Source organism: Lissotriton vulgaris, chromosome 6 (assembly GCF_964263255.1).
Source record: "Lissotriton vulgaris chromosome 6, aLisVul1.2, whole genome shotgun sequence".
In the NCBI taxonomy this organism is placed as follows: domain Eukaryota; kingdom Metazoa; phylum Chordata; class Amphibia; order Caudata; family Salamandridae; genus Lissotriton; species Lissotriton vulgaris.
In genome coordinates this window covers 1,474,780,460-1,474,807,799 of record NC_141694.1, presented here as the reverse complement: position 1 = coordinate 1,474,807,799, position 27,340 = coordinate 1,474,780,460, and the positions used below count along the sequence as shown (strand labels likewise).

At 47.5% G+C, this 27,340-nt stretch overlaps 1 protein-coding gene across 6 annotated transcripts in view; it reads right to left on the bottom strand.

Annotated features, from left to right (window-relative positions):
• Window positions 1–27,340, bottom strand: part of PELI1 (pellino E3 ubiquitin protein ligase 1) — a 346,060-nt gene that overhangs the window by 224,152 nt on the left and 94,568 nt on the right. For 4 of the 6 annotated variants that reach the window (XM_086927608.1, XM_086927611.1, XM_086927610.1 and 1 more), the window contains exon 2: window positions 6,745–6,776. The gene's annotated coding sequence lies outside the window, so the exon portion shown is untranslated. Of the gene's footprint in view, window positions 1–5,169; window positions 5,339–6,744; window positions 6,777–27,340 lie in introns of those variants that run through there. The other 2 variants (XM_086927612.1, XM_086927609.1) reach the window with 2 other exon arrangements.

Below are 27,340 nucleotides of genomic sequence, written 5' to 3'. Positions count from 1 at the left end.
CTAGCCCCACTCTCAGGGCAGAAAAAAAATCTTATTTATGGCAGAACCCCTCTCAACTGTCTTTGATGTAAACTCAAATATATTCGTTACACTTTCATTCTCATCATTTCAGAACTGAACCATTTTTAATATTATATTCAGCTAAGCCATAGTTGTTGCTATTTTATTATATGCAACTAACAACCACTGACCAAGCCAATAGTTCCGGCTTGTTGTAGGCGTAATGTACTGGTTGGATTATATATCTGGATGCAATGACAAACAGCAAAATACCAGTTGAGCGGCACACTATGTTAAGCACAGATTTTTAACATACGTGTTAAGCCACGCCCTCAATTACAATGGGCACGCCCCTTTGGGAGACCCCTCCTTTTTTTCATCCCACTTAAAGCCCTGGATACGAGGTTTCCAAGTTCATGTTTAGAAACATTCCTTCTGATCAATAAAATGCAGCAATACAATCTAATGCTCTAAAGCGAAACTCCTACACAAGTTTAAAAGTACACTTTTTTGAAGTTTGATAAGCCTTTATCTTCGTTTTTGCAAGACATTGTTGCTGCTTTTAATGCCAAACTATGTTGATGGGCCAGCTCATGTTACAGATTTTAGATCTAGATCCAAGTCAGACTTTGCGCTCGGTTTTCCTCATTACTTTGCTGATTTGCCATCATCCATCCAAGTCCCCGTAGCACAACGGTGCCTAGCATTACCTAATACGATGGTGGTTAATGTGCGACCGCTGCAAAGAAAAGGGGCGGAGATATTACTATTAGGACTAAAACTGATTATTTTCAGATCTGGGACAATACTACAGTGGAGCTAAAGCTCAGAGCCAGAGGAATAAGTGGCATTCACAAAGCCTAGCTCATCAAACCACTTTGCAAAATTGTGTCTACAGCTATAGCCACATAAGTATTGTAACGTGTGAATGTAGAATCGGAAATAAACTTTTCTTCAAATCAAAGGGCCAAACACACACACACACACACACTTTTCATGTTACTAGCTCAGCTAGTGTGTAGCACACTTCTACAATTTCTCTGGCTCCTTAGCACTGTGGATTGTGCGACTTGTATGTTTCCACGTGTTCTGATGATTTCCTTACAAAACAAGTGTGAGTCATCACAAGATTAAGTTTCTCAGTTAAGAAGTCAAAAACTTGTGATCAACATGTGATGCAAAGGTTGAGCACAGCGGTCGACTGCAGGAGCCCATAAGGGGTAAAAGTTGGGTGCTATTTTCTTTTTCACCAAGATGTAAGTGCAGTGGTGGCTGCTGGCAACAAAGTCGTGGGCCAGCGCAGGGGTAAATTATAATAATAAACACTTACCGGCCGCTGCCACCCCGGGCCGCCTCATTGCTCCTCTGCTCCTGGCGGCCACACAGCACAGGCTCCCCACCCACAGTATAGTAACACAGGCCCGCAGTGCGGGGGGAGGTCGAGCAGTAGGGGTGCCCCCTCAGCACAGTACTCTGGCCTGAGAGCTCCTGATTAAATCTGGAGCGCAGGCCCCTCCATGTACCTTGTAAGTTTTGTTACGCCACTGCCCACCCAATCCCTGAATGAAAGCAGCGACAGGATTGGCATGAGCTAATGATTAGTGTGCAGTAATGGCTGTACAAAATATGCACCAAAATGAAGTTCTAATGGAGGAGGGCAGATGGTGGTATTTTCAGATGTACTTCTGCTTAGAGTATCTCGGTGTTGGGATGGAGTGGTAGCCCACAGTATGACAAGTATGGATTGTTCAGGGCCAGAGCAGAAAACTTCAGTGCTTGCAATGTCAAACTTCTGTTTCTGTGCCTCTGCTGTATGACTGCTCAGTGGGGACTTAACCTGCTAAGGCGGAGGAGCGCCGCCACACTGCATTTTTGCAGTGGAAAAAGGAAAAGTAAAATGATAACACTAAGCTATTATCATTTTATTTTCCCTTTGTCATGCAGCTCTATTGGGAGGGGCGGGGCGAGCCAGCAAGTGGAGAAATGGTGGGCACTTAAGTGAGCATGACGGTTTGTCCGGCCCTCTTGGGTTGGCCAAAAAGTCTTGCGCATTATGCATTTTCCACACAATGCTGCATTACGCAGCCTGGTGAGGAACATGCACATGCTCCCATTAACTGTCTGAGTGCCGATCCGCGGCTCTCAAACCAATCACAACATTTATGCGTTGTGATTGGCTTAGGGGAAGGAGCCTGTGCTTCCTGCTTCAGAGGACTATGCGAGGTGGCGGCACGGCAGCAAGTTAATTGTTTCTATGTTAATTTATTCTTCAACCCCCCCCCCGCGCTACTCTGAGGCAGCCGTCACGGATAAGGTTCCAAGGAACTACTTGTATTGGATTGTTCTCTTCCTTGTTATTTCTCTGCTTATTGAGTTCCAACCATTATTTCTCGTCCTGGACATATTAATACCCAAATCTCATAATACATCTTCAAGTACTTCATATACTTATGCAAGTGGAATGGCTCAAGACTTCATATACTTAGGCAGGTGGAATGGGTCGAGTAGGTTTAAAAGGCTTTGAGCACCGCCATCAGGTCTGTTTAGTGTTTGCGACTGTTTAGGCCTTGGAGTGAACTGCCTTCCTTATGGGTCACTTACCAACTCCATCCTTACTAGGTCCCTCTCGAACTCGCCAGCCAGATTAAGACAGGATAACTCTGTTCATTAACATGGCCTGAAAGGCATGGAACGAAAGGCAACCCCTTACAAAACGGAAACAAATCTCCCCTACTGATGGTTAGCACAACCATTTGTGCCACCATCTCTCATCGCATGCCTACGTACACTTACACGATTGCAGCGACACAATATGAGCAGCCCTGTCACATGCACGACACTAACACACCTTACTTATAAATATGTACTACGTAACAAAACATATGCTACACTGCATTCTCACACCTCTCCAACCACACACTTCGCGCCTCACAAGCTTAAAAGTTCCATCTCACACCCCTTTTGCTCATGGTATAGACATGCTAAGCACACAACACCTCCCACACTGCCCTCATAAAAGACAGATTATTCCATCGAAGTTCACCGACAGAGTAGCATGTTGCCCATCTGCAAATGTGTCTCAATAACTCACAAGGGTTATGAAGCAATATGCAAATGCAACCTCAATACAACAGTTGGGATGTCAAAACTTCTGCAAGCCTGTTACTTAAGTCAAACATACTCTGTAACAGAATAGGTGTTTGGCCATACGCTACAGGCTAACTGGGCAGTCGAAGCTGAACTCAAGAGTTGAGGCAGCGACTTTATTCTGTTTTTGAACTTAGTCTATCAGATGCCAGGATTCGAGTTGCCAATTTGGTATAACCAACCATAAACCATTACAAACTGATAACATGAGCAAATCTACCCTCCCAAATCTACCCTCCCACCATACACCTCCACAAAACACACTGGTGTGTGATGGAAGTTTTTGAAAGTGTCACCTCTGACTACCAAAAAGCGCAGCAAAGTCTTACTAATGGCAGATTGTGAGATAGGCAAGTACCCAATAACAGTAACATTATGGGTAAATTGGTGTGTAGACCGCAAGATTAAGAATGTGCTCTTTAGGTGTAAGTGCCATTTTCCCAAGCCTAGCTCCTCTGTGAGTTGAACTGCGGCCATTTTCTCATCACAGCCCAGTGTACCTTTGTTGTTTCACGCCATACCAAACCGCCTTGCTGCATTCTAGAAAAGTGCCTAGATATTTCTCATACCCTCAAACGTTCCATCCATGTTTTGTTGTCCAAAAACAATTCCTCTGTGGATTCCCCTGTAACTTATACTGCCCCACTGCCCTCTCACTCACCACACCCTCAAAAAAATGTAGAACTATTTTCTGCATGCTCATGATCTCATATAAACCTTCCTTTCCACGTAATTCCCACAATCCATCAACCCTTCACAACCAAAAGAAGAATGTTAAATACACCACAGAGCCCTCTCTCGTCCTCCACCACCCTCAAACCTCCGCCAACAGAAGGGTTAATTAAAGGGTAATTCATTTAGTAGTTAATTCATTGACTATTAAAAGAGCTATGGGGCTCGCAATACAGCGCCTTCCTCGAGCACCAAATACATACCCTAAAACAGGACTGGCAGGACAGCTAGAAACAATGTTAATGGGTTCCATCCAGAATTCGTGTATGTAAGAGGCATTTTTATGCCGATATCCTGAAAACTTGTTGTGGAACCAAGTACTCCTGTACATAAGCTGGACACTTGCAATGCACCCACCCAACTAACTGTACAGATCGTATACTGTAGAAAAAAAACTCTTGCCGTGCTCCCTTTTCCATCAGTTGTCTGCCTGCCCCCTGTGAATAGAGGTGCACTCCCTCCAGCGTCCTGACTCAACTCCAAGGTGCAGGCCTTTTTAGACAAACACTCCGCCTCACTACCCTTAAAAAGGTAAGCTAGCTACAAGCGTGTAGTTAAACATGTCTTACCAAGGCGGGACCGAGCTTTGCCAGCGCAACGGTGCCCACAGCGGAGAGGAGGTGAGGTGAGGTGTCCTTGTGTGAGGACTGTGAAACTAGAATATCGAAATCTAACCCCAGGCCGCCTCCCCGGGGTAATGTATCAGTCCCTGCGCTCAGTCCACTTATTCTCCACCACTGAGGCCGCTTACAGCAGACTGCACGCCAACAAAATAACGATAGAAGATAGTTATGATAAATACGGAAGCCTCGAGAAGCCATTCAAGGTCGCGGTCTCCATCGGACATCACTACCGCCAAAGACAGGAAACTCATTCTACTGACCTGGAAACACCGAGGCAACACTTCACAAACTTGGCACACTGGGGATCTTAAAACATGCTCCCGGAACAACAGGCGTCCCCACTACCTGATAAGACCCCATAGCAGCGCTACATTTGTTTTTATTCAGACAGTGCCACCATACAAGCAAAACCTCAGACTACAAACCCGGAAGTAAGCCGTTCTGCCCAATACTCCTTTCATCTTTCAAAGTAGAACAGGTATAAAGGAGAGGGGAATAGGAGGGTGGGGGCCCAGTGGGGGGTTGGAGACAGCACCAATAATTCCTGGCACTGCTAGAAAGTACACCAAACATTTCTCCCGATACCAAAAGAAGTCCGACAGAGTACAATGTCGGGATATCGATTCAGAAGCCGAAACTGTCCTCGTTTAAAGCAACTCACTCTTACCTCCATTCTGCCAGGAACAATCAGCCTTTTGACGTGAAATAATCCACAGAAGTACAGAAAGCCTCCTCAAAGCCGAGCAGCTCGCGCACGACTGCGCGCTCCCACCTTCCGCGTCGTATTCTTTCCCTTCAAATCCCAGCCGCCTGGTAAATCGCGCTGACTCAACGAGGGTGGGAAGGTGTTATGCAAAGAGTAAACAGTGCATCACTGCGGTGCCATTGGTTCCAGCCTGACTCATGCCTTCCTCCTCACGTTCAGGGCTGCCTTAAAATGGAAGGGACGGAGGTGGAGTGGGTGGCACGACGCACAGAAGCAGTGTCCCTACTCGCCACAGCCCCCGCCCGATGGCTCCCTCCGCAGGTGCGCGCCCTGGCTCAGGCAGCTGAGGGAATAGTTCCTGAAAGCAGGTATCTATCTGCCATTCACACACCGAGTCTCGGCACATTCAAAACAAAGAAGCCACAAGCTGCACCTGCCCCACACAGAGAAGGCATCTTAAGAGAAGGGTTCGTTTCAGTGATAACTCGCAAGGCAAGAGTCCATAACAGAGATGAACAATTACGACATATGCTCATTCGCTTTTTACGTCTTGTGGAGGTAAAAAAAACCTTACCTCTACATCTACATCAACACCAACACAGGGGTTTTCCAAAATGTCCCCACTAATGAAATGGAGTTTGTGCGTGATCACTACGAAAATGTGGGGCCACCCTCCGGCACAACAAACATACAAGTTATCCACTTTCACCATACTGCAAAGATTTCAATAACAAATGCACGTTGTAACAGTAAATTTAAGGTTGTAGTATTTATTCTCGAAAAAGGTTTTTATTGAGCCTATGTGGAAGGTACAGCACAACACTTTCTTGAATCGGGATGAATGTGAGAGAATAAGTTAGCTGAAGGACCTGCCTGCACTTCGCTGTGTCCCGTAGCAAATTGTGTACTGTAGCAAATGGTCAGTAGTCATCCTGAGATTTAAGTCCTCAGATCATGATGAATAGCCCCTCTAGTTACATGCCGAGGGCTCAGTTTGGTGGATATCTGCTTGACAGATACACCTAAATGATGACCTTGTTTACATCTTATGTAGTATGGATAAATACACCATATGGGTGCTTGGTAATAAACAATAACAGTGTTCATGGCTAATGGAATGAATTAGAAGCCTGGTCACCCCTAAATACATACAGCACCCAATGTCATCTCAACCTAACCCTCCCGCGCCCCACAACTACTTTCAATATACTTTTTTGATATATGGTCATAACAGCATTTTCATATGATGCATAACAGTCCGGGCGCAATGTAAAAGCAAAACACATACACCTGCCAGCAGGTTGGACCCCCAGCGGCCATGCTGCCACTGACTTCATGTCAGAAGGACTGAAAAATACACTAGAATGTAGACAAACTGTTTGTTTGCTCGCCTACAAGAAAGGTCAACATTAACATCTATTTGGGTGCAGTTTTGTAAAGGAAATACGTTTTAGCCAGTTTGCAAGACATTCACACACAGGGCAGGATAAGATGGATTCATTGACAATGAAACCCACGCTATTTTCATTAACTTACCTCTACAAACAGGATTGCATTAACCCGAAGATCTAAAAAAGAAAAAAAAAAAAAAGAATGGAGTTAAGTAAAATGAACCGATACTACTTGTGTCTACAAATTCTAGCTCAAATGCGTGGTTTTGCATTACTAAGATCAGGAGAGAAGGGCAATACTTTATCATCAAATATTGTTTGCATAATGACCTCATTTAATACTAGATCCATGTGCCTTATGGCGGAATATGGCAATGCAAAATAGATAAATGCAGTGGGTAATTGTGCTTTAAGTGCAATGCATTGCAGATTTATTTAATATAGTAATCGCTTTATAGGCTTTGGCCACTTAAAAGTTCTGAAAAAAACTGGAATAACTTTTACTCATCTACAAGACGGTTTACAAAACTTACACATCTGTAGTACAAGTAAAGGATTAAACATTTTTTGTACAGGATGTTGAACTAGCAGTATATTATTTTGTGTTTAACATTGTAAGTTCCTTTTAATGCATTTATGAAGAACAGGTGGTGATGGGTTTCCTGTTTGCCCCCCCACCCCTCCCCTTGTGATGTCCCCTCACCTACACTAACTCGAACAATATGGGATCCAGATAAGCAAATCCTGGCTTTTGACGGCCTTCTATGCTAGACCAACGCCACTGCGCACCAGGAATTGGTGGAACCATGGCAGGGTGACTAAAGATGGAGACTGAAAGAAAGCAGCTGTGCAGGAGTTCAATTAAATAGGTCCTCCACCATGCCGGCTTAAGCAATGCTCCTCCTAAAAACATACTTTAAAATCATAAAACAATTGGTGGTACTGCTCCTTTCTAATGAGTAGGCACTGAATTGAAAGGGGAGAATTTCAATCAAAACTTGCATCAAGGTTGGAGGAGAAATACTGAAATTAGGACGTGGCAAAAGGAAGAACTATTTGTGGTGTAAGTAAAGTTGTCCTAATAAGTTCTGTGGAGACTCTTGGTTTTCATAAGGTTTTAAAGGCTAATGCAAGTCTTAGCAGACACAATAACAACTCTGTGTTATTGAGAAGCATATGAGCTTCAACTCAGCTGCCTCAAGATCCAGCAATACGAGAGACAAACAACTGGCCACCCAAGTGGTGTTACTCAAACGTAGCTTCATAGCCCATGACCTGCCCCCTTCGGTCCGGCCAACATAATAAACAGCCTGCAAACTCAAAATCCCATCAAAAAGTCCACAATCCACTAAGCCCCACCAGGGAACTTGCATATCACAGCAGGACTGGTTCATGCAGGAATAAAGTGTGGCAATTGTACTCCAAGGCAAGACTGATGGAATAAGGGAAGCAAGTCGAAGTAAAAGAGCAACATGTTCAAAGAAGATGGCATCAATACCAGTGTAAAGGGACTTTATGACACAGAAAGCAATTAAATTGCTATATGACATGCATTGCCCACTCTGTGGGAGAGAATACATTTGTTTGAGCAATCTCTCAATGCATCTGCTTACAAGTACCTGGGACATGGCCCTCCACTAAAACAGAAAAGCTATGTTACCTTCTCACTCCTCCCCAGTCACACCAATCTCTTTAATTAAGAAGTCCAACAAGGCTAGCCGATCTCTCATCATCATCATCATCAAACCACAGATACCTCTCCATGGTGGTTCTGCTGCAGCCTTATACAAAAAAATCATTCTTTCAGCAAATGACAGCTGTCAAATCAACAGTACGAGGAAACAATGCATTGGGACCTTCCACTTCCACCCCTTCTCGGCCCACCATTTCCTATTTCACACTCATCTGTCCTCTTTCCATGTTCACCACAAAGCACTATGGAGCATAGAACTTTTTATTTTGGTTAGGCTATAGCTAATCTCTGTTATGGGCTAAAGAAACTCAATGGAGTACAAAGCTCAATATGTATGAATTGCCTAGATAAACCACCTCCCTAGAAATAAGTATGAAAATCAGAAAACTTGGACGGAAAACAGTAAAGTGGGAGTGTTACACTAGTAAAAGCACGATTTCATGGGAGAAATTATAGTTCTGGAGCTCCAACGTCCTGTAATCCGGTCTTCTCCTACTTAGAACGATATAATCTCCAACATCAGACAAACAGGAAGTGCTAAATGAGCTTTGTGGTATGCACACAAAATGACAGATAGCAACAGCCAGCCTTTTTGTTCCCTTTCACGTTTTAGGAATGACGTCTGAGCCAAATGCATCCGCCTGAGTAATGCTGCGTAACGAGCAGAGACGGGTCACCGATAGAAAATGTACAACCACACCTGTCCTCTAACTCCAGCTGTAAACAAGTTCACTGTGGCAGGTTGCATGGACATCACCCAAGGATTTGCTTTCATCTATTTCTCTCATCCAAAGCTGCCAGCAGTGAGGGACATTTATGGCCCTGCAGCCCACTTGCAGACAAGAGGAAGTACCAACCTGTCAACAGGCACAATATGTAACCAAGTGATGTGTGAGACCACTATTCAATATGTTAGAAGGAAGGACCTTTACCCCAACACACCTGTGGGTGGGAAGCGGTTTCCTGCGCTACTAGATCCAACATGTTAACAGTTCTACAAAATGAGGAGCAGGTGTGATCTACAAACTGTCGACAAGTTTGATATTGAAATTTCTTATACTTAAACCGTAAACTCTGTTTAAACCATGGATCGCTCAGGGGGCGTGGCTTGCAGCCGAGCAAGATGGCTGTTGCTTGAGAGAGCTCCGAGGGCAGGGGAAACTCCCCCATAAATCCGCCATATAATCCGGACACAAATCAGGCCCCAAAGACCTACACTAGTGTCGGAGTGCAGGCGGAAGCTAATGACCTGACTCCGGTGGTTATCCACTGCATGGTAGTGCAGGTCTGAAGCGAGGACTGGAGCGGCCTGGCGACTCTGCTGCAGCCGGGGAGTGGAAGCTGAGGTGAACCGGCCAGTAAGATCGAGGCGCGGGGATCCCTGCGAGGGGCGACGGCCGTAGGGCCCTGAACACAGTGCCGACGGTATAGGCTTGTCTTGATTGTTGATCGTTGGAGTGCCGGAGCGGTGTGCAAGGTGAGACTGTAGTGGTTGCATGTTTCTTTAATGAGCAATGGAATTATACTATGTAATAGAACTTTGTTGAAGGGTGTTCTGGGATTGTAGAATGTCATGATTCAATTTACTGTTACCTGTATGATCTGCTGCATGCACTTTTATCTCCTGAACTACGAGTCAAATAAATACGTTGTACCAATTCCTGGATGTCATATTATTGATGAAGAGGTCACCACAGATTGGCAACGAGATGGGCACAACTTGTAATCAACCTCCACTACGATTTCTTCTATTTTGAAAATTCACCGTTTCATCTACGTTTTCACTCTCAACTCTAATCGTGAGTAATTCAAAGAATTGTGAATTTTGAAGCACCCTTGACCCTTGAGACTTTATTTTCCTAATTCGTTTGTGGATAATTACAATGTTGTAGCTCCAACGTTATCGTTTTGATCTTCTGAACTCAATTTGAAGCCCTCGCGTGTATTTCTACAATTAACTGTTTTGAAAGAGGAGAGGTGGAAGAACTACAGCATACTTTGATGAAAGCCTCATCATTTTGGGGAAATATTTCCTGGCTTTACTTTCCAGCGTGCGATTCGGCTTATTAGCGTTGTGCGTTTTTAAAAAAAAAAGCATTTAACGCTTACCGAGTGCCGCGTTCTCACCCTCGCTCTTCACAGCTTCATGCGCGCAGCAACGTCATTTTGGACAATTGAATCCTACTCGCGCATCCATCCATCGCATCAAAGCGCGCCTACGTGTGTTTCTTCAACGTCGCAAACGTCATCACGCTCTTCACCGCCATCTTGTGGTTACTAGGACAACAAAACCACGGAAACGAAGAGCGCTTTCTCCAGTCTTCAAGTGGGTATTCATGACTATCTTTTATTCAATTTTCAAGCGCTTTCCACAGCAATCAAATTGGATAGCACATTTTTCATGAAGCATATCATTAAGTTTAAAAAGTGCATGCAGCGTGAAATTTATTCTTGAAGTCCATTCTTTTCGTTCGCTTTTTAGATTAAAAGAGAACAATTATATTTCCAGTACTTCCACAAATACTCCATTCTTTTATTTTATTTTTGCATTCTTGAGGACAATTGTGTGTATTTTCAGCTTGTCAGCAAATATTTCTCGACATACTTTTTACGCTTTCAGTAACATTAATCTTGACAATCTTCAAGTTACTGAACTTACAGTTTAATGAACTCGACGCTGACAACTATTTACAAGAATATTCATACAATTTTCTTGGAGTAATATTGTGCACGCTGATGCACACAGCTTTTACTTCTTAATCTGACAATTCTCATAATTACACCAGTGAACTACTTGTTTCGATTTCAAGTTTGGAATTACAACACGTAGAATACACGTCAGCTAGCCGGTCAACATCATCTCACATCTCGCTATCCAACGCGATAGCATCATCACGATTAAATCTACAGTTGTTGACCATCTTAAAAAAAAAAAGAATAAATTCTGCAGGTCTTACTTTGAAGGGTTATATGTTCCACTACTCACGTTGTGGAAATATCAAGAAAGGCAGAAGCACTGATGGAAACAAGTCATTTTTACGTGTAACAGAAATTTCGTGAAGCATCAGTTTAATATTGGACCACCGTGTATGTATGTATTACTAACCCAATTTGTTTTGCAGGTTGTACTTAAAAGAGTTATATGTTCCACTACTTGCGTTGTGGAAATTTCAGGAAAGGCAGAAGCACTGACGGGAACAAGTCATTTTTACTTGTAACAGTAATTTCTTGAAGCATCAGTCTGATATTAGGCCACTTTGTAACTCGTGTTTGAAAGAAGTTTTTTTTATGAAGATATAATTAGTATCCCTTTTACATGAAGACATTTTTCAGTTAGTGGTTGCTTTCATTTTTCAACGAATACAAGAATTGTTTGGTATCTGCGGTTTCCCTTTATATGAAAATATTATTCACGAAGTGGTTTGTTCGAATTTAATTGGAACCATTATTCACGTAGTGATTTATTCAAATTTATTTGACAATATTATTCACGAAGTGGTTTATTCAAATTTATATGAACACATTATTAACTAAGTGTTTTTTTTCGAATTTCAATTGTTGTTTCACGAAGATATCACGCATGAAATGGTATTTCAAATAATTGTCTAGATATTGTGTTAGACATCAGTTGCGGAAAAGTCATTTCTAATAACTAACCACTTTTCTTTCAGGTTTTCGTTTTCTGTAAAACGATCAATAATGTCTCTGACAGCAAATGGATCAAAAACGGTTACCACCAGGAACAAAAATTCAGAATTAGACAGGGTTCCATGGAAAGGTTATAATGTAGCTGGTGTGTTTGATAGTGTTCCTGGCCTTTCTGAACAAGTGTGGCTGAAGGAATACCAGGATGACACAATTTTGCATGCAGTCAAGGACAAAATCGTTAATGGTTGGTCAACCAAAGCTAAGGGTGATCCAAAATTGAGGCCATTTTGGAAAGTGCGAGATGAACTGAGTATGAAAATGGATTTTGTTTGCAGGGGAGGAAGGATTGTGCCTCATTCAGGTATTAGAGACAGGATTATGGATATAGGCCATGCAGAGCTCCCAGAAATCTCTCGCACCAAGAGAAACATAAAGGTCTTGTATTGGAGGCCTAAGATTGAGGTTGATATAGAGAGAAAAGTTCGTGAATGTTTCAATTGTGATAGTGCAAACAAAACCCAGAAGACTTTAGATCCTCCTTTGGCGTTAGTGAAGGATTGTGAATTTGCTCTATGTTACAAGGAATTAACTTCTGACCGGGTTGTTGGGCATACCAGGAACAGGTCTTTACAGGACAAGTTAGGGGTTAACTGTCTTACAGATACTATTGCCTTTGTTGGAAAGGCAGGATTGGCTAATCCTCGTTCTAAAGCGATGTTATCGCAAGGTAACAAGACGTCAGTAGAAACGGCAGGAGAAGTGGTAGAAGAGGGAACAAGGTATAAGAATCTTGAAACCGATATGTTTGAGGAAGGGAAAACGGGTTTCCATGTTAGAAGAAGATTTAGAAGTAATGAGAAAGAGAAGTGTACCAACGTAAATTGTGTTGGAGGTGGAGGTTATTCACATGTGGCTCACGTTGAAAAATTTCCTGCTAGTTCTACCTTGTGCTGGGAGTGTGGAATGAGTGGACATTTTTCGCGAAGGTGTAACAGAAAGAACAAAAAAGAGGTGCGTGCTCGACATAAGGGTGATTGTTCTGCATCAAGGTGGAACAAAGTGGATTCAGGAGCCTCTAATGTCTCATCATTTAATCCTTTTTGCGATATTTCTGTGAGTGGAATTATATTACGATTGGTGGTAGATTCGAGTTCACCGTTCACTGTGGTGCCGCAAGAGATGTGGAAAAGTCACTTTGTGGATAAAATAGGAGGGTGGTTAGAAACTGATGATGTTATTGCCGAAAGTTTTACAGGAGGAAGAGTTGATATTCTAGGGTTTAGGACCCTTATGTTTCGTTTTAAGGGAAGGCATGCTATGGGAAAACTGTATGTTACAAGAAATGGTCCACCGGTATTAGGGTGGAGGGACTTAAAGTTATTGAACATCAGCCCCTGAAAGTTCTCAGAGATTAGGGTCAAACCTTTGTGGCCACTTTTCTCCTTTTCTTCAAATATCCTGGGTATGGGTATTCTGGTTATGAGTATGGATACATTCAGCATTATATCCCTTTGCGGGAAGTTTCGTCCTTTTCTCGTTGTTTTGGTTGCTGGAAGTAGCTCACCTAATTATAATACTAAATAGGGGAAGTTTTATCTTGATCTTCAGCTAGAATAAATAAGATGTCTACAAGTCTACAAGTTTTCGTTCATAATATACAGTGTGTTCCTTGCTTATCAGTAGGCATTCTATGCTGCTTTAGGGATTTACCCAGGACCCAAACTTATGTAGTGTATTGATTCGGTATTTTAAGATATTATGCCTGTTTAACTTTTTTTTTTTTTTTTTTTTTGCAAATATTATATGTTGTGTACTGTTTCTAGCAAATTTCCTGGGGTGGTATTAAAAGAAGATGACATAGAGATTATCTTCTGGGGTTAAAATGTTGAACTAAGTTCCAAAATTAAAATGTTCCAGAAATCTTTTGGACCGATAGAAGTATTAAAACATATTGATATGAGCATAGTTTGACAAGTAAGTATGTTAAAAAAAAATGGAATCCACTGTTACTTTCGTATTAGGCTGCCTTAACAGTGGTGTTCCATTTTGAAGCAGATGTGTTGTAGAATTTTGCAACTAGTTCAGGTAGAATTCATTGCTTTACACCACCCCTGGAAGAAGTATAAAAAAAAATGTATATATTCATAGCAGTACTAAAGCCTAGGCATCGCAAAAGTTATAGTGAACACTTTTCTTAGCTTAGTTGTATAACCAGAGGCTAATTTTGATTCAGAAGACGTGGTAGATAGTGGTAGAGAGTATAATATTTAATTGTTTTTTTTTTGTTTGCAAATCTTAAGGAAGGGGATGTGCAGGGTGTAGCAATTAGTCTTGCCTATCGCTTCTTTTACTTCCACGCATGTTTTAGATATCCTTGCAGATCAAATTATCCAGGTTCCTTCTGCAGATGAGATACGCTATTCTGGAGTGACAAACTCAGGCAGTTCAGCGTTTGTGAATATTTATTTATTTGTTTATGTTTAGTTTTATAAAGAAGGGGGATGTGTAGTGGTTGCATGTTTCTTTAATGAGCAATGGAATTATACTATGTAATAGAACTTTGTTGAAGGGTGTTCTGGGATTGTAGAATGTCATGATTCAATTTACTGTTACCTGTATGATCTGCTGCATGCACTTTTATCTCCTGAACTACGAGTCAAATAAATACGTTGTACCAATTCCTGGATGTCATATTATTGATGAAGAGGTCACCACAGAGACCCCCCCCCCTCCTTGAGGCCCTGTCGTGGCTGTGTGCGGAGATACGACGCCACTTTGGGAGCTGCAGCGATCCGGGGGCGGGCCAGAAGCATGCGGGTGGGCAACCCCGTGAGACCGGTGGCCCCGCTTTAAACCAAGTTTGTCAGCTTCAGGGCCCAGTGGTGAGAGTAGGTGTAGTGCGGCCTGCTCGCTGAGGTGAAGCCGGGGCCTCAATTACAGTGAGGGCCCAGCAGGACAGAGACAGGGGGTGGAAGACGCCCGTAGCTGCGACAATACCAGGCCAGGTAGGGATTCCTGGCCTGAGGGACGTCTGGAAGGGTCCCCCATCATCGGGAAGGCAGGTGCCCATCGGGGTGGATGAGGAGAATTGTGACTCCTAGAGGCAGTGGGGATCAAATACATACGCCGGAGGAGACGGGGCTCATGGACCCTAAACACTGAGAAGAGCTGAAGGAACAGACGCACAAAGACTACCCAGCGTCTGGCCTCGGCAACAGAGGTGTGTGATTCTTAAACCGCACGCAGCAGGTAAGTGGCGTGGGAGACGTTCCTGGCCCTGCATCACCACCTAAAGACCTCATAGCAGTATCCAGTGGCACAGAGGGAAAACAGACAGGCAGCGCTGGGCAGACGGTCTCGCGGCAGGCGGCGGCGAATACAGAGTAGCGCCGACCTATCAGGGCGGGGATGTGGGTAGGAGCCCACGCACGACCGCCCAGACCAAACAGGACAAATTTGCCTAGGGCAAGGACTTCCCTCCATTACCTGAGCGTAAAGGCCCTGCAGACCAGACCCATGGAGAGGAAGGGGCACACAAGGTAACCCTGGAAGACATAATGACTGCTCTCATCAGTGTACAATCCACGGTGGGATGAATATCAGCGGATGTCTCTTTCCTACGAGCAGACTTTCAAAAAATGACAGCCAGGGTCACATAGGTCGAGCAGGTGACAAAATCTGACGAAAAATACTACTGCTCTGATACAAAAAGTAAATCTCGCCTGGAGGCAGAGAACAAACTCATGGCAAAGCTGGACGACCAGGAAGGGCGCTCCCGGCGTAACAACGTTAGAATTACGGGAATTCCAGAAAGCGAAGGGAGACCAGCCATGGACTTATACATAGAGGACCTCATAAAAACTAGACTCCAACCCAGGAGGATCTCGACCTTTTTCCTCAGTTGAGAGGGCCCACAGAGTGCGGGGGGGGGTGTTAGCCCAAACCCGGGGCCCCCCCTAGACCGGTTTTGGCCCGCCTCTTTAATTTCAGGGATAGGGACGCTATATTACAGATAGCAAGGGTGGCTCCGCCGCTACGTGTCCAGAATTCCCTGGTGTCATTTTTCACCGATTATACGGTAGCGGTATCTAAGCGCCGCAGGAGTTTCATGGAGGTCAAGAAAGAACTGAGAACCAGGGAGCTACCATACTCAATGCTATTCCCAGCGAGACTGCGTGTGGTGGCAGACTGGAAAACTTGGTTTTTTGAAACACCTGAAGAGACGCACGACTGTCTCAAGGGATGGCGTCGGGTGGGAGGACCAAAACGGTTGAAGAGAAGCCAGCGACGTCACGGGATGGCTGGGGACCCAGAGGACAGTGCCCAGGAGCGAGAGGAGGATCACACGCACCAGAATGAGACCAACCAGTGAGATTGAATGGGAACAATGGACATTTTTCGTCTGGGAAATGTGCGGTGGCGCACAGACTAACTTACGTGCACGAAGAGATGAACCATATTTTATGGAAAAAAGTTGTCTTTGCAGTGGGGGAAGGACTGAGACCGTCCTTGGACCGCTCACCTCCCAAACGCAAGTACTGTTTTCGGGGATTTGGGACTGAGCACTCTGCAAAATTGGGGAGGCAGGTAGTTTTGAGTCTGTCTGGCAGGGAGGCAGGGTGGGGGTGGGGTGTGGGGACTTACTATGGTTTTGTATGTTATTGGTTTTTGTTCTCAGCGGCTCAGGACTGTAGCACTCTCACACATTGGCCGACTGACACAGGGCGTAGAAACCTCCAAACCAGCATCCATGAACTATACTCGACATGGCGATACACACCCCAGCGGACCCAGACTCAGAGTCATACCCCACGACCCAAGTGACCCCCCTGTCCTTACTCATGTGGAACGTGCGTGGCCTGGGGGACAAAATAAAGAGGGGCCTGGTTTTACAATGTCTGAAGTGGTGCGCCCAGACGGTAGCCCTGCTGCAAGAAACACACCTCACAGGTACCACATGTAAGGCAATGGACAGATGGGGGTACAAAATGATAGTGCACTCCGAGTTCTCTTCTGGTTCCAGAGTAGTTGGCATCCTGGTAAAATAAACCATCTCCATTAATAGTGCACAAGACAAAAACAGACCACCTAGGCCAATTTGTGGCCATACTGGGTCATTGGGAGGGACGGTCGATCAATATAGTATCAGCATACATCCCTCCAGCACTACAGGCGATAGCACTCCCAGCCCTAAGCGAATTCTTACTTGATCTTCTGGCAGGGGAACTCCTGATAGGAGGGGACTTTAACGAGTCTATAGACGCCCTGTAAGGGCGCGTGTGCCTGGCGTCTCTCGTTTTCAAGGTTTTCTGGAGGCGCTTGGGCTTATTGACGTGTGGAGACGGCACCACCCCACGACAGCACTACACTTTCCACTCAGGGGTACATAACTGCCTCTCTAGAATAGACTACTTCCTGGCATTGGCGGATAGTATTAGGAACATTGATTGTATAGAAATCAGACCTAGGGGCATCTCGGACCACTCCCCAGTACTATTAACGTATTCATATCACCACAAGACACCGAGGCGTATTTACCCCATTTATCCTGGCTTTTTACAGGTCCCCAAGATCAAAACAAGCAATCGTCACGGCGACAAAACACTACTTTGAAAAAAAAGCTGGGTCAGTCGGCTCACCGACTACCCTATGGGAGGCTTACAAAGCTGTCATTAGAGGGCAGGCCATAGCCTCTATAGCAGGGCACAAGAGGGAGAAGCAGCATCTCAAGACCCTGATACAGCCAGAGCAGTCTGAGTTTATGCCAGGCAGAAACACGGCACTGAACCCGAGACGCCTACATGGAGTGCTGGCCAGAATTCCACATCTTCAAGAGTTAGCGGTCGTACTCTCCTTGGACGCGCGAATGGCGTTTGATATGGTGGAGTGGGCCTTCCTATTCGCAGTACTTCATCACTTGGATTTTGGCCCCAAATTCTGCGCGTGGATTAGTCTTCTGTACACTAAACCAGTAGCACATCTTACAGCTAATGGGTACATCTCCGATGATTTTCCACTTGCAAGGGGAACGCGTCAGGGCTGTCCCCAGTCACCACAGCTCTTTGCCCTGGAGCTGGAACCGCTGGCAGCATGGATCAGATGGGAGCCAATGATACAGGGTCTCAGGTGGACAGATGGGTGGGAAGATCGCATTTCCCTATACGCGCTCCATACTAGTTCTCAATATCTGCGAGCATTTCGGAAGGGCAACGGGATACACAATAAACTGGTCCATATCTATCCTATATGTTTTGCAAGCCCCCCGCCACAACTTCCTGCTGACTGCCCACTCCGGGTAGCGGACAACACATTTAAGTATTTAGGTATATACATTACAACCAACCCAAATTACTTCTTTTCCTGAAATGTAGTGCCCCCGTTGGAGCGTCTGAGGAGAGATGCAACACACTGGGAGTCGTTACCGCTGACGCTGTTGGGAAAAGCAGCACTCTTTAAAATGAGAGAGCTTCCCAGCTTTTTGTATGCGTTAGAAAATACGCAGTTCTCTGTACCTCCAGGCTATTTCAAAAAGATAGCAGCCCAAGTATCCAACCTGTTATGGGGTAACAAACCGGCACGTATAGCACAGAATAAGTTGACCCGTGGATGGTACGATGGGGGGATTAGCACTCCCGAATATACAATTGTATTACTGGGCGGCACAATTAAAGATGATCATCCAGTGGATAAATGCCCGAAAGTCAGACCCCGCATACAGGTTTCTATTGGGACCTGGAAATGTACTCTCTGCACTTTACAACAGAGGGCAAACCCCTGCGTTAGGGCCCACACAGCACACTGTAAAAATATGGCATGCAGCGCAGGCAAAAATGGGCTGCCAAGGGGTTCTAACCCAACTTACTCCTCTTTGGGACACTAAGCGATTGGGACGACTCAGAAATAGCAAGGGCTTTGAGCAGTGGGATGCCATAGGAATATCCACGGTGGGGGACATGTGGTCTAAGGGGAAAAGTAGTCACATTCAAATATCTTCAGCGACAATACGAAATGGCACCCACTGAAATCTTTCACTACATGCAGATAAATCACACACTGACCACGGCCATATCACACGGTACCGAGGTACCGGAGGACTCTCCCTTGGAGGACAGGCTACTGACGGAATGTATGCAAAAGAGGGCTACGTCATTCACTTACCGGAAATTAGTTATTAACCTTCCGGACCCCACAACACCACTCCGGGACAAATGGGCCCGTGACTTAGGTGACCTTGACACGGATTGGCAGGACGCACTTGCCTCGCGACGGGAGGTGGGCATACCCCCGCGACCTAGGCTACTGCAGTTTAAAATCCTACAGCGCACCAACTACACTAGACACACCATATACAAAATGGGAGAAAACACAGCATCCCTATTTTTTTTAGTAGTAGTAGTAAAAGTATGTTTATTAGACCATTGGTCTCCAAACAGAATACATACAGAAAACACAGCATCCCTATTGCCTTAGAGGTTGTGGGGAGGAAGGTACCTTTTACCACACCATATGGCACTGTCCGAAAATCGCGGATTACTGGAGGAAAGTAATGAGAATATCGCAGACAGCAGGGGTGTCATTGGTACCAGAACCAAGGAGGTGTTTGTTAAACGTATGGGATCCAAACGACCTTACTCATTCGGCGCAGAATTGGGCCACACTGGGGATAATGGTTGCTATACGTAATATTGCGCAAAAGTGGGGGCGACGGAAGTGCCGTCCCTAACTGCCTGGTGCAAAGACATGGACACAGCTATGGTGGCTGAAAGGACAGTGTTTAATAGTCGTGGATGCCCCCGGAAATGGAGTAGGGTGTGGGGAGCATGGAACAAATTCAGGGGAGACATTTGTGAACCACCACCAGAACGAAATGAGATCAGTTCGGAGGAGGAACATTGAAAATAGTGTCTGACCTATAAGGGAAGAATATAAGTAGACTGTGGATCTAGATGAGACTTTGTATATTGTTTTTGTACTAATGCTAAAGGAATGTGGAATGATATGCTACATTATGGTTGTATTAAGTTTGAAGCTTTCGGCTACGATGATGAAAAAAAAAAACCTATTAACATTTTTTTTTTTTATTAAAAAAAAATGGATCGCTCAGTAACAACTTGCCTTAAATAAAGTGCTGATTTCTGAACTCCAAAGCAACATTCTTAAAAAATACATACCTTCACTTTGAATGGAAATAATTTCTTTCTTGACAAATAAAAACAATCTATTTTAAGAAAATTATTGCTGGGTTTTATTTCTGTTGGAATGAAAAATTGAGCCTTTCTAATGATCATATCAGTTAAGCTAGTTGCTAATTTTGTAAACCATCTCAAATTATGCAACGTATTGCTTTTTGCATCACGTCTCAGCCAATCTAAGAATGGAGTTTGCATTCTTACATTCTTTCTTGACCATCACTAGTCACTAGTAGCAGTGGATGTCGTAAAAAGTTGACCAGAGTCAGGATCATGATTGGTCTTAAAGTCAGGAGAAATGATTTGTGTCCCATCAGGAAGCACTCTGAGATTATTGTGCTTCTCATCGTGAGAGGTACAGTTGCAGAATCAAAATAGTAGCAAACAGCCAGGACGAAGAGCAGCAGTTAAAAAGGGTACTAGTTTCAACAACTGGAGATTGAACATATCTCAAAAGATGAAGCAACTACCAGCAACGGAGGTTAGAAGCCAGAGGCTCGTTAGTTCCCTCAAGACCTTAGATCACATATTGATCAAGACACTGCCTCGTGTGGGGAGAGGGCTAAGGACCAACAGTGGAGAAGTAGTGAAGAAGGATCAAAGGAGAGCTTGGAGGAGTGGATGATGCAGCACTGTCTCAAGGATGAAAGGGATCATTACAACTTAAATTACATTTGCAAGCACAAAACCTATAAAAACAACTCTACTCATGAGGGCGAGCTATTGTTCTGTATACACCTTAACTGGCAAACTGTAGAACTTGGACTCTGGGTACCCTCAACGACTCCACTGAAGAATCCATAGCATATAAATGAAGCACTTTAAAATAAAATATTCTGCAGTAATTCATCCGCTTCTCTAGTAACATAATGTATCAGCTTGTCTTGTAAGTCCTTGTAAATTCCCTGAAAAATATTTTTTAAAAGCATGTGATATATACAGAAATAACAGATCAAAGGGAGTGTCCTGTTATTCGAGGAGTGCTGCATTCAAACATTCATCCCCAGTGAACTGATCTTGGTTAAATCCATCATTATTTTGCTCTCTACGCCACCCCAGTTTGGACCCACTCGCTTACTCGTAGTGCCACTGGATTCAAGCTAGCCTGGATGATTGGGGGGTGGGGGGGGGGGGATTGTTACCCCAAAACCCCAAATCCCCAAATCCCTTATAATGGTGGCTCCTTTTTCCTTCATATAAAGAAAACTCCATGACAAAGTGAAGTTTCAGACACAAAGATATGTGTGGACCATTGACATCAATTTTAATAAATGGTGTCCTGTGATGATTTAAGGATTCCTTCCTCGAATTGATTACAGAGGAATACGTCTCTAATGTAACAAGAGTTTGTTTTTAAAAACCCTGTCCTGATGAAGGTGTCATCATAAAAACTGAAACGCTGCGTTGACAACTTGTTTTTAATAGCCATTTGCTTTTTCCAAAACCAATTTTATTGAGCAGAAGAGTATCAAGAATGTGGTATCTTCACATACCAAGATCCCCACAACAGTATCAATGCACAGTGATATACTCGTTAATCCATGAATCAAATGATGAAGCTCAGCTTTAAAGACGTCCTAACTGCCCACCCCAACCCCAACTACTCCCCCACCCCTACCCAACACCCCCCCCCCCCACACATGTACAGAGGCAACATAAAGACGGTACACATAAAAGAATCGGGTCCGATGCAACCAGGGCTTTGCCATTCGGGCCAGAAATGTCACTGCGATCAAATGTCCTCCTCCTGTTCCGCCGGGGGTTCCAAGGACAGGCAGCGGTAGTCGGCCCACCGCTTCCAGATTTTGAAATGTTTGCGCGGGCAACCTCGCGCCTCAAAGACTGGCTTCTCAAGACCCATGAAGTAGTCCAGCCCAGCCTTCCATGCAGACAGGGGGGGAGCCCTTACAGATTTCCAAGCCCGAGCCAGGTCACGCTTGGCCACGACCAGGCCCAGGAGCAACAGGTGGCGCTTATAGACGTTACCCCCTACCCCTTCCATAACGTGCAGCAGGCCTAAGCGGTGGGTACGAGGAAGATCCCATCCCAGGACCTCAGCCAGGCAACTCCATACTCCCCTCCAGAAGCCAGCCAGGCGACCACACGACCACACTGTATGCAGCAAAGAGCCAGGCACCTCCCCACAACGCAGGCACTCCGAGGACGCAATCAAACCAGCCTTCCACAGGCGTTCACGTGTGTAGTAGGCACGATGTAAGTATTTGAATTGTATCAGGCGGAGCCGAACCGCAACAGCGGTGCCACGTGGGGACTCCAGTGCCTCCCTCCAATCATCCTCGTCCAGGGCGCCCACATCCACCTCCCACGCTTCCCGAAGGGAGCTGAGAGTGGAGGAGCAGTGTGTAACAAGGGACTGATAGATCCTAGAGACCTTCTTATCTCCCAAGTCACCCATAAACACTTTCGCCTCAATGGGGCTGAACTCGGGCAGGGAGTCGAGGCCGGCGATACTCGGGGCCAGGGCATGCCTCAGCTGGAGGTAACGGAAGAACTGGGAGTGAGACATCTGGAACTCCGCACGGAGGTCCTCAAAGGACTTGAGGGCGGTGCCCGACATGACCTGGCCCAATTGTGTAATTCCAATAGCCTCCCAGCCCTCGAACCCGGCTAAGGCCGCCAATTCCGGGAGCATGCCATTGTGCCACAGCGGCGTTTCGGCTGTCAGTTTGCCCCACCAACCCATACGGCGCAGAGACTGCCGCCACACGGCAAAGACCACTTTAGTGACCGACGGCAACCCACGGCGTATACGAGCTGAGTAAAGAATGGTGTGAAGTGTGCGGTCTCCCATTAGGTGTCTCTCTAGGGCATATGCCGGATCACCCCTGTCTCCATACCACCAATCATTGAGGACAAGGAGGTGCGACGCCTGATAGTAGGAGAGAAGGTCGGACGTGGCCAAGCCCCCACAGTATGTGGACAGAAAGCACGTTCTCAGGGCCACCCTGGCAGCTCCGCCATCCCACAGGAAGCGGCCCAGCACCGAGTTCACCTGACGGAACCACTCCATGCCAATAGGGTGTGGGAAGTTCTGGAGTTGGTACAGCAGCCTCGGCAGCGCCACCATCTTAAAGATGGCCGACCTCCCATAGATTGTAAGGGGCATCCTGGACCATGTTTTGACATCGGTTTGGACTCGGTCCCAGACCGGTAAGACACTACGTGTCCAGGCCACTGCCCGTGAAGTCGAGAGGAAGACGCCCAGATATTTCAGGCCGTCCGTCGCCACGCGCAAGTCGGCGGCCCAAGGATCGGCAACCACTCCGCCACGTAGAACCCACAGGGTTGATTTAGACAAGTTAAGATGAAGCCCCGAGACCTCGCCAAACCCACGCATGATCTCCAAGACTCGGGGACCCGAGCGCCGCAAATCAGTAAGGAACAGGAGGACGTCGTCAGCATAGAGTGCAATCCTATCAGTTAGGTGGTCATTCCAGACAAAGCCACGTAGATGGGCATCCATTCGGACCCGCGCCGCCAGGGGCTCCATGGCCAGGGCAAACAAGTAGGGGGAGAGTGGACAACCCTGTCGGGTACCACGGCCGATCCGGAAGCGCCCAGAGACCGCACCGGCGACACGGACCGAGGCCGTGACATTGGTGTACAGGAGGCGAATGTAGGACAGGAAGACCGGCCCTATATTGAGGCGGGCCAGCAAGGTGAACAAATATGCCCAACTCACCGAGTCGAAGGCCCGGTCCATGTCCGCAAGAAGGAGTGCGGCCTGTTCATCCCTGTCTCCCATAGCGTCGATCGCTGCCTGTGCCCGTCGGATATTATGCCGGGTAGCCCTGCGCGGCATGAACCCGGCCTGATCAGGGTGGACCAGGTCGGCAATGTGGGGCAGCAATCGGTTCGCAAGGGCTTTCGCCAGAACCTTGGCCTCTATGTTGAGGAGAGAGATCGGCCTATAGGAGTCGTGCCGATCCGGCGCCCTGCCCGGCTTCAAAAAGACCACAATCTCGGCGTGGCGCCAGTCAGGTGGCAGCTCGCCCCGAGACCTCGCCGCCTCCAGAGCGGTGCGGAAATGGGGTCCCAGTTGAACGTGGAACTTCTTGTAGAATTCGGCAGGATAACCGCTCGGGCCGGGCACCTTCCCGGTGTTCAGCTGGCCAAGGGCCTCTCCAAGTTCTTCGGAGGTGAGCGGGGCCTCCAGGGCCGCCCTAGTCTCATCCGGGACTGCCCGTGGGAGAAGGTCATCCAAATATGAGGCTATGTCGCTCTCCACCACTGGGTCTCGGGGAGCATATTGTGCCGCGTAATAGCGGGCAAAGCTCGCCGCCAGTAAATCCGGGTCGGACATGACCGACCCGTCCTCCGCCGCAAGGCCGGGCAGTTCTAGGGGTTGAAAGGTCGCCTGGCAAAGCCTATGTAACATGGTGCAGGACTTGTCGCCCCACTGGTACACCCTGCTACGCGTGGCGAGCCACGCCTGTCGGGCCTCCTCGTATAGAACCGAGGCATACGTCTGCTGGGCCTGCAGGAGCCGTCGCACGACACCCTCGTCGCCCCCGAGCCGGCCACGCTGCTCTAGGGCCTCCACTCGGGCCGCGGCGGTCACAATGGCCTCCCGATGCTCCCGCCGAGCGGCCGCACACCAAGCTATATCGATGCCCCGTATCGTAGGCTTCAGCGCTTCCCACACAACAATGGCATCGACACCCCCCACCAGGTTCTCGCGCCAAAAATGGTCGATCGCTTGGCGTATATGCGTCACGTATTCCGGCCGCTGTAGCTGCCAGGCGGACATGCGCCATCGAAATGGCTGCCGTTTAGAGGGGAGGGTCACGGTGGCCAGGACAGGGGAATGATCCGAGAGGCCCCTGGGGAGTATCGCTGCGTCCCTGACACGGCTCAGACAGGCACCCGGTACAAACAAATAGTCGAGCCTAGAGAAGGACCCATGCACCGCCGATACATACGTGTAGGCCCGCTCCGCGGGGTGGAAATGCCGCCACACATCAATCCAGCCCAGACTACGCACTGTCGCACACAACCGGGTGGGAGCAGCCGCGGGAGGGGGATCAGGCACCACATGCACCCGTCGCTGGCGGTCCAGGCTCACATCCATGACTTCATTCCAGTCACCCCCCACCATGGTCAGGACCTCGGGGATTTCATCCCACAGCGCAAACAACCGCTCAGACAATGCCCACTGCAGGGGGGGAGGGGCGTAAACACTTCCAAACACCACCGGCTCGGAGCCCAGCAGGCCTTGAATAAAGACAAATCTACCCTGAGGATCAATCCACTGTTTCTCATGAACATAGGCCACCCTACGATGCACCAATATGGCCACCCCCCGTGAACCCCTCGCAAAGCCAGCATGGTAAACCTGTTGATAGCCGAACCTCTGGAGGCTGAGGGCCTTGGAGCCCAGCATATGAGTCTCCTGGAGCATAAGGACATCCACCATCTCCCTCTTCCCCCATCGCAGCACAGCCCCACGCTTGATCTTGTCCAGGATACCCCGCACATTCCATGTCACCACCCGCAGGGTTTTCGAAGGAGACATAAGCGCAGTATCAGCCATTGTCGATACACAGTCCAAAACCTGGCCCTCCCTCCCACCCTGGTGCCACCCGCAAACCGACAAAAATCAAAGCCTCAGACATGTGTGGACCCCCCCCCCCAACCCACAAACACAGCGCTCCCCTCCCGACCCCGAACCCCCCCAACAAGTACAACTCCAACACCCCCCCCACGCCCCACACCCACCACCCCAATACCTCAGAAAACATTGAAGTATCTGTCGCGGCATGGAGAGACCCGGGACCCAAACAGAGGACCCAGGACCCACCATACCAATGGATCCCAACAACCCCGCAATGACACACACACCCCCCCCCCCCAACAACACTCACATCTGTGAGGGTCAGAGGCCCACAAGTGGTACCCCCCAAGCCCCACTGCATCCCCATGACAGCAACTGAAGTCATCGCAAGGGAATTAACCGGCACATCAAGGACAGTATGAAACAGTCTCACCGGCCAAAGCAGGGCAGTTCAGGATGGAACATATAAAGTTCGTGCGGATCCAGCAAAGTTCAGCTGCCTGCGTCGGAGTGCTCCGAGTCCCGGGCATCACCCGGCCGCGTCGCGCTGGCAGAGGCTGATCTCTTCTTGGAGCGGGACCTCCGATGGCGGCCCTTCCTGTTCGGGCGATCTGTGCGCTCCGGCGACGAACCCTGGGACCTGCCTGGATCCAGCCCCGGCTGGGCATGGGGCCTGAGCCGCACCGATTCATCTGTCCAGCGGAACACCTCCTCCGGCGAATCGAAGAAATGGGTCCGAGACTGATATATGACTCGCAGGCGAGCTGGATACAGAAGCGAGTATTGAATCTTGAGGCCCCTAAGTTTAGCCTTAGCGTCCATGAAGGATTGCCGCTGTTGCTGAACCATCTTCGTGTAGTCCGGGAAAATCATGATGGTGTGATTCTCAAAGGCGAGGGAGCCCTTGTTCCTTGCCTCCCGGAGGATAACATCTCGGTCATGGTAGTTCAGCAGCCGAGCGATAACAGGCCGTGGGCGCTCGCCTTCCGGTGGTCGCTGGGTCAGAGCCCTGTGTGCCCTCTCGACCACGAAGCACGTAGACAGCGCCCCTTCGGGGAGCCAGCTCTCCAACCACCCGGTCAGGAACCGCTCCATGTTGTCCTTCTCGCATCGTTCAGGAAAACCGATGAAGCGGAGGTTGTTGCGCCGCGCGCGCCCTTCTGCATCTTCCACCCGGGCCGCCAGCGTCTTCTGAACGCTCTCCACCTCCGCCAGTCGCTTCTTGAGGCCACTAATGTCCGCTTCGGTCTCCGTTATACGGGTCTCGGCCCCAGCAATCCGCTCCACAGCGTTGCGGAGGTCTTGGCGCAGGAGCGTGACATCCGCCCCTACCGCCCCAATCTTGGCATCGAGCGTGTCTCGGGACAGGGTGATGGCCGCCAGTAGAGCTGCATTGTCCGGCCCAGGGCCACCGCTGCCACCGGCCGCCCCGGCGCCACCACTCGGCCCAGTGAATTTGTCGATAGGGCCATGTTTAGGCGGGCCACCTCCCCTGTCCCTGGTCATGGCACACGCCAGGCAGGGCGGACACCACCTCCGTGTCTTCGGACACTGTCACAAGGCTCTAGCGGAACGGCCCAGATGAGGCCCCAGAGAGAAAGGCGGGCCGGCCACAGGAATCGGGCGTCTCGAAAAT